Source organism: Quercus suber, unplaced genomic scaffold, assembly GCF_002906115.3.
Source record: "Quercus suber isolate HL8 unplaced genomic scaffold, Cork oak 2.0 scaffold_470, whole genome shotgun sequence".
NCBI lineage: Eukaryota > Viridiplantae > Streptophyta > Magnoliopsida > Fagales > Fagaceae > Quercus > Quercus suber.
This window is the reverse complement of record NW_027069921.1, coordinates 306,608-317,385: the sequence shown is the minus strand read 5'-3', so window position 1 is coordinate 317,385 and position 10,778 is coordinate 306,608. Positions and strand designations below refer to the sequence as shown.

General features: G+C 29.8%; 1 long non-coding RNA gene across 3 annotated transcripts; it reads right to left on the bottom strand.

Moving 5' to 3' along the window:
- Positions 1 to 3,664: 3,664 nt before the first annotated feature.
- On the bottom strand, positions 3,665 to 8,071 carry LOC136062958 (uncharacterized). Of its 3 annotated transcripts, none has more exons than XR_010624684.1 (4): positions 7,972 to 8,071; positions 7,651 to 7,727; positions 6,197 to 6,338; positions 3,665 to 3,806 (listed from the first exon to the last, which is right to left on the bottom strand). It is a non-coding gene; the product is annotated as an uncharacterized LOC136062958 (long non-coding RNA). The 3 variants fall into 3 exon arrangements; XR_010624685.1 differs by having other exon boundaries at positions 7,978 to 8,071; XR_010624683.1 differs by having other exon boundaries at positions 7,651 to 8,071.
- Positions 8,072 to 10,778: the final 2,707 nt, after the last annotated feature.

Here is a 10,778-nt window from a genome sequence, read left to right as displayed (position 1 = left end):
TTTCATTGGTTTTCCTGAGTAATCATATCATTGTCTTATTTATTTTTCCGCACTGCATGATATGATTTATTATTGTTTAACCTAGATATGAATAATAAACTTAAGGGTCAACTTGGTTAATTAGTTAGGTTAAACAATCTGTGTGTTCAGGGGTCTAAACAAACAAACTAATTTGGATACTTGAAAGTTTAATTGTATCCACTAAAACGATAATGAACTATTCAATTTTAACAATTATTTGAAATTAGAAAGAAGAAAACAAAGAGTCGAAATCAATTTGGGTGGCTAAATAGTCAAACATTTGTATCTAATTTATATATAATAATAATAATAGAGGAAGCTGAGAGAAACTCAAATTAGAATTCTAAATTAGAGTTCCAATTTTGTGCCATGTGTCCTAAATTATTTATTCTTAAAGAGTTTTATTTCTTAATTTTAGAATCAAATGTGGGATCACATCATAAATATTCATCCAAGTGGGTTATTAAGTATAAAAAACAAAGAGTCTAGAATAAATGAATCATAAAAAAAAAAAAGTACTTCACAATAATGTTTTTAAAAAACTATATATATAATAATAGGTGAAGCTGAGAAAAACTCAAATTAGAATTCCAAATTAGAGTTCCAATTTTTGTGCCATGTGTCCTAAATTACTTATTCTTAAAGAGTTTTATTTCTTAATTTTAGAATCAAATGTGAGACCACATCATAAATATTCATCTAAGTGAATTATTAAGTACAAAAATTAAAGAGTCTAGAATAAATGAATTGTAAAAAAAAAAAAAAAAAGTTCCTCACAATAATTTTTTTTAAAAACATGGTCAATTTACATTTTATACCTAATAATATGTTTACAAAATTTTTTAAAGAGTTAATAAAATATAAAAATGACTATCAATAATATTTAAATTATATATATAGGAATTATATTATTCATCTTATTGTATATCTTTAAGTATATCCATGCATATGCATGGAGTTACAAGCTGGTGAATAGAAATGTTTGTAACTTGGAACAGAAACACTTGCATTTAAGACTAAATAGTAACGATTGAATAGTAATAGAGTTCATCAAACTGTTTGTCCATGATTTATATTTAATTATTTTCATAAAAAATGAGAGAAACCATAAAGGAAAAAAGGATTTTTAAAAAAAAGAAAAAGAAAAAGAAAAAAAGCAAGACATGAAGAATGAGGTGGATTAATTGGAGCATAGCAACATTAAATGCTATGCTTTAACTTTTATATGTATGTAGATTATTATTATTATTTCTAGTCACATTGCGTGGGAATAAATAATTATTTTGTAATTGTAATATAATGTATAATTTTTTCTTAAAATTTGTTGGAGATAATTTTTTCTTCCTAAAAATTAAACAACTTCTATTCGGTCCAATTAGGTCTACTTCAGTCCCATTCGACCTAATTTGATCCACTCACTCAATTTCGATCTTCTTCAGTCCATTTTTGGACTAACTGAGCCTTAATTAATTCTTTTTATAGGTTGCCTTTTCAAGTTTCGCTCAGAAATTTTTTTTTTTCCTTAATTTTTGGGTGGAAAAGTATGAAATTTTACTATATTTGGGCTAAAATCTTTAGTTTTTAGTAAAATAATTCAAGTAAAATAGACATTAAAAATTAGAAATATGAGCCCTAAAAAAGCAATAAAAATGATAAATATTCAAAAGCCCTATTTAGTCCATTCAGTCCTCTTCAGTCCACTTCGGTTCTATTCGGTCCATTTTGGTCCTATTCGGTCTATTCCTTCTACATTGGTCCTATTCTCTCCACTTTAGTCCTATTCGGTCCATATTGATCCTATTCACTCCATTGTATCCACTTTGGTCCCATTCAACTAACATTGGTCCTATTCGGTCCAACTTGGTCCTACTCAGTCCAACTCAATCCAATTCGTTCCTATTTGGTTCATTATGTCCACTTTGGTCCTAATTTGTCTATTCATTCTTGTTCGATCCACTACGGTCCCCTTAAATCCTTTTCAGTCAACATTGGTACACTTTGTCCTATTTGGTCCACTTTGGTCCTACTTGGTCCATTTTTCGGTCCACCTTGTTCCCATTCGATCGTATTTTGTCTATTTGGTCCATTTCTATTCATTTGTATCTAGTTTAGTCCATTTGGACCAGTTTAGTCCATTTTGGTCTACTTCTGTCTATTTTTTGTGGAATTAAATATAGGGAAAAAATATGTTTGGGTTAAGAGCACCTATTCTAAATCCAAATTTATTAAAAATATATAAATCTCAAACTCATAATAACTAAAATCTTAAGTATAGAATTTGTTGTTGCTACACTTTTGTTGAGCCACATTAACGTAGTATTTCAGTTCACTTTGGTCCAGTTAAATTAAGTGAAAGTCTTTCTAAACATGAATCCTATGAATATAAAAATCTAATTTTTAGGGCATTTACTCATTTGTTTTAAAGTCATTACTTTTAAACGAATTGCATTAGGTTGATTATACCCTTAAGCAAAATAAGTAAATATTCATATATAAATTTTATTTAAATAATGATTCAAATTCTTCATTCTCTTAAAAGAGATTATTATGATAATCAAAATTTTATTCTCTAATTATATGATAATTTTTTGTTATTATATTGAATATGTATAGTTTATTCTCTAAATTTTACTGTGTATAGTTTGTTCTCCCTAAAATCAAACAATTTCAAATAGTAATTTCCATCACTCTATTTTTACAAATATATAATTTTATCATTTTTGATGTTTTTGATTAGAAGTAAGAATTGAGTTTATATCGAAACACAATCTTGCTATGCTAATTACAGCATTCGGTCCACTTCACCTATTCGTCTACTTCAATCTATTTCAGTCCAATTCGGTTTATTTTGGTTGATTTAGTTCAATTAGGTCCATTTGGTCTACTTTGCGTCAATTCAGTCCAAGTCAGTCTATTCGTCCAGTTCGTCCATATGGTTCACTTCGATCTATTTTGTCCATTTGTTCTACTTCGGCCATGTTAGGTCCACTTTGGTCCATTACGTCCAATTTGGTTCGTCCAATTTGTCAGTACGGTCTATTTGATCCACTTAGTGTTGTTCAATCTGTTTGTATCACTACAAAAAAAATGGGGCTATCCCAGCGTTTTCAAAACCGCTGGGATAGCCCTAAAAAGCGCTGGGATAGGGTCAAAATTCCTATCCGGCGTTTTTTTTTCCCGGCGCTTCAAAGCGCTGGTTTTTGAAAGTCGGGATAGGGTCACGCGGACCTGTACCAGTGCTTTTTAAAAGCGCTGGGATAGGTCCCGGCGCTTTTAGACCCTGTCCTGGCGTTTTTACTGTGTCGGGACAACCTTTATGAAAATGTGAAAATAACCTATACCAGCGCTTTCAAAAGCGCTGGTATAGGTCATGAATGAATATAATTTAAAAGGCCTATGTCAGCGCTTTCAAAAGCGCTGGCATAGGTCTTGAATCAATATAATTTAAAAGGACCTATGCTAGCGCTTTCAAAAACGCTGGTATAGGTCCTTTTTTTTTAAAAAAAATAATAATTTTATAGCACCTGAAATGTACCTATAATACATATTTTATAACACTTGTAATGAACCACAATTCATATTTTTACAAATAATAATGCAAAAACCAAATACATAGATTAAAGAATTTGATTCATAGAATTTTTACAAATAATAATGCTATATAAGACCAAATGTGCAAGTTAAAAGAATTTGATTCACAAAAAGCCTAAGTCATGCCAATCACAGGACAAACCAATAACATGAAGAACTCAACCTGGGCAACCACAAGATCAGCATCAATCTACCTGCACCATACCAATAAGAGAAATTACCACATTCAAATAAGCGATGACCTTGCAAACATAAAATGCCCCAAATTAAACCACATTCAGCATCAATCGATCTCTACAGAAGTTTGGTGCAACAAGGAACAAGGATTCCATTTGAGGGAACAATATATTAAACAATGTATGCGCAAAAAGTGGAAATCAAGAGAACAAGAAAAAAGTTATAAATTTTAGACCCATAATTACCGGTCAGCCAACAATAAGGGAAAGAAACTTCACGTATTATGCTCCAATAGAAGAAACAAATTGATCTACAGAAGCTTGCTGCAATAAACACCTTTAAAAAAATAAATAAACCACACGCCCAAATCTATTAAATAAATGGAATGAAGTCATACCTGGACCATTCTTAATCTACCTGTCCCTCAACAAATGCCTTAAAAAGAAACCATGCACCAAGTCATTCCTAGAAAGCCTAACTCATGTGTTATAGAATGAACCAAGTCATTTCTAGCTCCGTCATTGCTTGTAGTTAAACTTATATTTTCAATGAAGACATCTAGAATTTAAATCCTCCTCCCTCTTCATTGTAATTATTGAATAATAAATAAATAAATAAAAATTGAGTGGATTGACTATGGGAATTTAAGAAAAGAGCACAAATTATAGCGTGCATAATCAGCTCAGCTTTAGTGTTTTTCCATTTTTCCTTTTCTAGAGGAAGAAGTTAGCTCAAAGCAGTGGTGGCACCCACACATAGCTCTAGCAAGACATCTTGAGAAGGAACATGGATGTAACTTAATTTGAACCTATAATATTAATAATCATTGAGTAGAGAGAATGAGTCAGATTAGCACTTATCCATTGTTTTCTACATTTTTTAGTAATTGTGATAGAAAAGAAAGCAACAAGAGAAAACTATTTAATGATAAAAAAATTTAGCCAAAAAAAAAAAATTAATGATCAAAATTTTACGTCATAAATCGTGAGTCATATTTGACTCCCTTGGTTGGTCTTTCTCTTGAATAAAAGTCACACACATCACATCCTATTTGCAAATAGACTCAGAAATACAAGTTTGCCTAAAAGGTTCAATTCCACATTTATACTTCTCCACTAATGATTGAATTTATACGTCCAACCTCTTTAAATTCCTTCCAAGGATCAGTCAAGGGCTTTAATTTATTTAATTTTTAAATTAAAACTTTTACTGAAATTAAAAATAAAAATAGACCACATACACAGGATGTGCATGCAGTATGCAAATCTAAATAGCAAAGGAACAAGCATCAAGCATGGTATGAGCTAAACATGGAGTTGATGCATTCCTCTTTCTTTAACATCTTCAAGAACAGTTAAACAAGTTTCAGTTCCAAGACTCCATAAGATAATAACAATGGACAGACTATTCTTACTTTGTAACATGGCCACGAATTATTTTCAATCTGTTAACAAACAAAGAGGCTTGAGTTCTATCATTTATGTATAGGTCCTAGCATTATGAAACAACTAAAAATATATATATATATATAATCTTTGATCGTTTGAGGATTAGTAACAATATACATCAGTCTACATCATTATCAGCCATATGATGAATATACATTATGCAATTAAACCAACATTCTTGTGATTCAATCTATGAATTAGCTAGAAAGAACTCAAAAATCCTGAGGCACAATTTTTAGTAAACAAATCTATGTCATTTTTAGGGCCTGGAATCGATAAACCATTTTAAAGACCCATTAAAGACATGACATGGTACTATTCTCTTTGACCTCCTATTTTCAATATAGAGAGCTCAAAATAATCAATAATTAATATATTTTAGAGTGGCTTGCTTTTAGTTTAATTAGTGAAATCTCTTATTGTCATTTTTTTTTAAAGAAATAAACTCATTGGTATCTTCATTTGATAGTAAAGAGCAATCATCAAATAACAAAAGCTGTTAGTTTCAAATCCTATCATATCTAATAAAAAGTTAAAATATTTAGATAAATCAAGTTCAGAAATAATAGTTTTAATTAAAATAATTAATCTAAGAATTAGAGATTAATGACTTTGTTGATTTATGCTATTAACTATAGTACCTTTTCAAGTAGAATTCCATAGTAGAATTCCATAGTTAAAAAAGAAAAAAGAAAAAAAAGTCTACAATCCAAGTTGACTGAGACTTTCCTAGCCATATAAGACAGATTCATCTTTTAATAAGTCGGGTTATATTCCTATATGATGCCAAATCTATGTGCAATTAATGCACTCTATTCAAGCCAATTTTCTAACAAGTTTTTATGCAAATATGGCTGCAATAGCAAAGGAAGAAAAAGAACCCATATAGCCGTATCAATTGGAAGTAATAAAACCGATAACAAAGAAACAGAAAATTCAAAGTAAAAAAGTAAACATACCACTCCAAATGATGACTGTAAGGCCTTTATGCAACCATTTTCCTGACAATCACATGGTATCCAGAACAAATCACTGCCTGTGTCTAACGCCACCAAGAATGATAAACTCGGATTCCCCAAAGAAACATTAGCATAATGCAAACTGAAACATCAACAAATATAGAAAGAAAAAAAATGAACCAAATAAAATAATAAAGTCAGTACACCTAACCTAATTGAAACAAACAGTTTGGTCACCCAGGAAAATTTAAAATAATAAACAAAAAAATATTTCTCATTTGGGGTCTTTTTGGATAGGCTGGGAGACCACAAAAAAGAAAAAGAAAGAAGACCACGAAGCACAAAAAATTTCACAACAACAAAGCAAAAAAAATTTCTCAGAGAGAGAGAAAGAGAGTCAAGGACTCAATTCATCCTGCAAATATTTGGTTTTAGCTTTACTAAGATTTCGAGATGACTAAAACTAGAAATGTGATGTACATTGCACAATCAATGTGAGTAGTAGTCTTGGCTATTGCTGAATTGCTCTTTGGATAAGTGTCAATGTTATTGGCATGCGTTGCAAATCTTAGTATCAGTTTTATGTATGTGTACAAGGATTTGAATCATTTGGCATCAACATGAAGTGCCCAACAAGGCAACATTATAATTCCAAGCAGTGAGTACTGTGGGGCTAGTGTCAGTCCCAATGTGCGGTTAACCCAAAGAATGGGGGTGAGCCTTCTAATTTTTTCTAATGAAAGTTAACCAAAAGAATGTAAAGAACATTACATTTCAGCATGGAGATAAACTTCTGAGATGTATTGGGTAATCACAATATTTTTGCTTAAGAAAAGTTTCTTATATTTTGATGCAATTATTTAGAATGAGACAATAAGGCTGAATATTAGAAACCTCCATAAGGTTCTTGGATAAATCATTTGCTTTGCTGTGGTTTGAGTTATCAGTAACATGTGTATGTGTGTTGGGCGTAGAGGGTTTGGTGTATCTGACCTGATGCACCACAATATCATAACCTGAAAGCTTTTTGACTTTTTTTGGTGGCTCCAATTTATTCCTATATTTTGTTGTTATTCTATTAAGTTTTTCCATCAAATTTCATTTCATTGATTTCTTTTTTTTTTTTTTTTTTTTTTGAATTGGTATAAAATTTTTGTTCCTCTGACTAGGACTCACCTAATAGACCAAAGAGAGAAAACGCCAAGCCACACAAACACAACCTTTTAAACAAAAAATCCCAACCTCAAATAACAATAGAGTTCCATTTGTTTCTCATAAGCTATACATAGATACAGAAAATGGACCCAACAAAAAAAAGTGTCATTTCTTTAAGCTATTTCTTTTTCAATTTTTTTTTCCTGTTCCCCTTTTGCTTTCATAGCCTTCACTTTCCCTCATAATCCCGAGAAACAAACAAAGCGAAAAAAAAAAAAAAAAAAAAAAAAAAAGCAAACCTCGTCTTCAAGCACCGAAGTCGGTGACTCTGCAGAGCCGTCGTCCTTCGTTTTGTTGTTCACCTCCATTTCAAACCCTAAAATTAAGTCAAACAATAAATAAATCAGAACGAAGCAGACCAAAAAAGAACCAAAAGTAAAAAAATTACTAGAACAAAAAAAAAAAAAAAAAAAAAGGCATTTTCATAACCATAAACCCTAGGGTTTCGACTTTCGATTTCAAAAAACGATTACTGTTCGCTACGCGATTTTGATAGCTTCATTGTACACAGAAATGCGATTTTAGTAAGCATTAAAAGCATGAAATGCCCAAACACAAACCCGTACAGATTTGAAGCCTCTGGTAGAGAAAGAGAATCCTAGAAAGAGATGAGTGAAGAGGGAGAGAGGGGATGGGGAATGAGGAGGGCGGCTGAATGAGAAAGAGGAGTAGGGTTTTTTATGTTTAGTTTTAAATAGAACCAAAACGACGTAGTTTTGATAATAGTAACTTTAAAAATGAAAAGGGAAAAAAAAGGCTGTCATGGAGGTTAGAACCAGGGACGGGGACCTTGAAAAATATGCATGCCAAGCGTGTTAACCACTAAGGCAACATACTTTTTAGTTATTCATTATAATTATCTATTTATGATATAAAACTGAAATTTTTGACTTACTTTAGAATTCGGATTAAAATAATAATTATAATTTTTTTAATTAGACCTTACATTAGATTCTTTTATATATATAAAAAAGGACTCACTTTAGGTTTCAATACAAAGAAAAAGAAAAAAGAAAGACTCATGTAAAAAAAAAAAAACTTTAGGATGAAGGAAAAAAGAACACTGTTTAGTTTTTAAAAAGACCACACATAAGAATTTTTTTTTTTTTTAAAAGGACTCACTTTAGGTTTTATAAAAAATAAATTAAATTAAATTAAAAAAAAAAAAAAAAAACAAACAAACAAACAAACTTTAAGATTAAGGAAAAGAGAGAGAGAGACTCTATTTAAAAATTGTGAGAGTTTCAGAAGTTTAGGTTTTGATATTTAAATAAAATGATAATTTTATTTAAATATTAATGATAATGATGAATTTGAGTTTAAGTTGGACTTATTAGAAAGATAGAACATATTAATGTTACGACATATAATTACACGTGATAATATAATTTAAATGAAAAAAATGATTAGATGAAGAGTTTGGATTGCAGTTAAATTAATATTTTTATCAACTTAGAAATTATAGGAGAAGAAGATAAAAACAAAAAAAAAATTATATTTATTTTAAAAAAATTAAAAACAAATTCTGCAATTTGGTGAGGTCACTTGGTCATTTTATTAATGAGTTGTGAAATAAAACTTAAAAACAAAAAACTTAAAAAAAAAATTAATATGACTAATTGGATGGTCAAATTAAGAGAACATAATCATACAAGTACACAGCACATGTCCATCAAGTGCCATTCTTAGATTTGAAATCTAACCGTTGAATTTGAAGAGTGTAATGAAAGGTTAATTTTGGTAAATTATGGTCACAATCAAACGGTCGGATTTAGAGAAATGAGCGGTCAATAACTTATTATTGAATGTTACACCAACCAATAACTTATTATTGAATTTATATTTTGAAAATCCAACTGTTGGATTACTAGTTCTTAACATGCAGGCCAATTTTCATGCCAATCGGGTGTAATTTACCATTTGATCTTTAAACTCATATTTTATGCATTATTTTAAATTACAAAAACTTGAATTTAAACAATTGATTGATGACATGGCTATTAATCTGTGATCACCTTAAAATTTTGTAAGCATGATAAATATATGAAGATAATGTAATCTAACGGTAGATTTGTCAAAATTCACATTGAATTAAGAAAAATAGGGTTGGGTTCAAGTTACACCTGATGTAACTCTAAAAAATGTTACACCAACCAATAACTTATTGTTGAATTCATATTTTGAAAATCCAACCATTCGATCACAGTTTCTATATGTTCTTAACATGCATGCCAATTTTCATGCCAATCGGATATAATTTACCATTTGATCTTTAAACTCATCTTTTATGCGTTATTTTAAACAACAAAAACTTGAATTTAAATAATTGATTGATGACATGGCTATTAATCTTTGATCACCTTGAAATTTTGTAAGCATGATAAATATATGAAGATAATGTAATCTAACGGTAGATTTGTCAAAATTCACATTGAATTAAGAAATATAGGGTTGAGTTCAAGTTACACTTGATGTAACTCTAAAAAATGTTACACCAACCAATAACTTATTATTGAATTCATATTTTGAAAATCCAACCGTTGGATCACATGTTCTATATGTTCTTAACATACATGCCAATTTTCATGCCAATTGGATGTAATTTACCATTTGATTTTTAACATGCATGCCAACTTTCATGCCAATCGCAGTTAAAAATTTAAAAAAAAAAAAACACAAAATTAATAAAATCCACACTATAAAAATTCTCATATTTTCATTAATCTTCGTTTTTTTTTTAAAAGCATGATGAAGAGGGCCAAGTATAGAAGAGGGAGGCATGGAAGATGGAACTCAGAGAAAAGAGAAAAAAAAAAAAAGAATGAGGGTGAGGGCGTGAGGCGGCTGAAGTGAAATGTAGAGAGTAGGGTTTTTATTTTATTTTATTTTATTTTTTATTTATGTTTTAAGTTGATGTATAAAACGACGTAATTTTGTAGGAGAGAAAAAATTAAGATGTTAAAATGTTTTCAGCAAGGTTCGAACCTGGGCCAAGTATAGTCACACGCATGTCTTACCACTAGACTATGGGTGCACATCTTGAAATATTTTGTACATAGTTATATTTAATACATATCGGTCAGTTTGATAATAGAAACTTAAAAAATGAAAAAAAAAAATTGTTCTGAAGGTTCGAACCTAGGACATGAAGTTCAAACACAAACATGCTTACCACTAAGGCAACATACATTTTATTAATGTATTTTACCTATAATAATATATATATATAGTCCTTATAATAATTATAATAATAATAATAATAATAATAATAATAATAATAATAATAATAATATTATAGTCCTTATTTTGATCATTTTTTTTTTGTTTTAGGAATATTCTAGTCATTTTTTAGGTATAGGGGGTATTT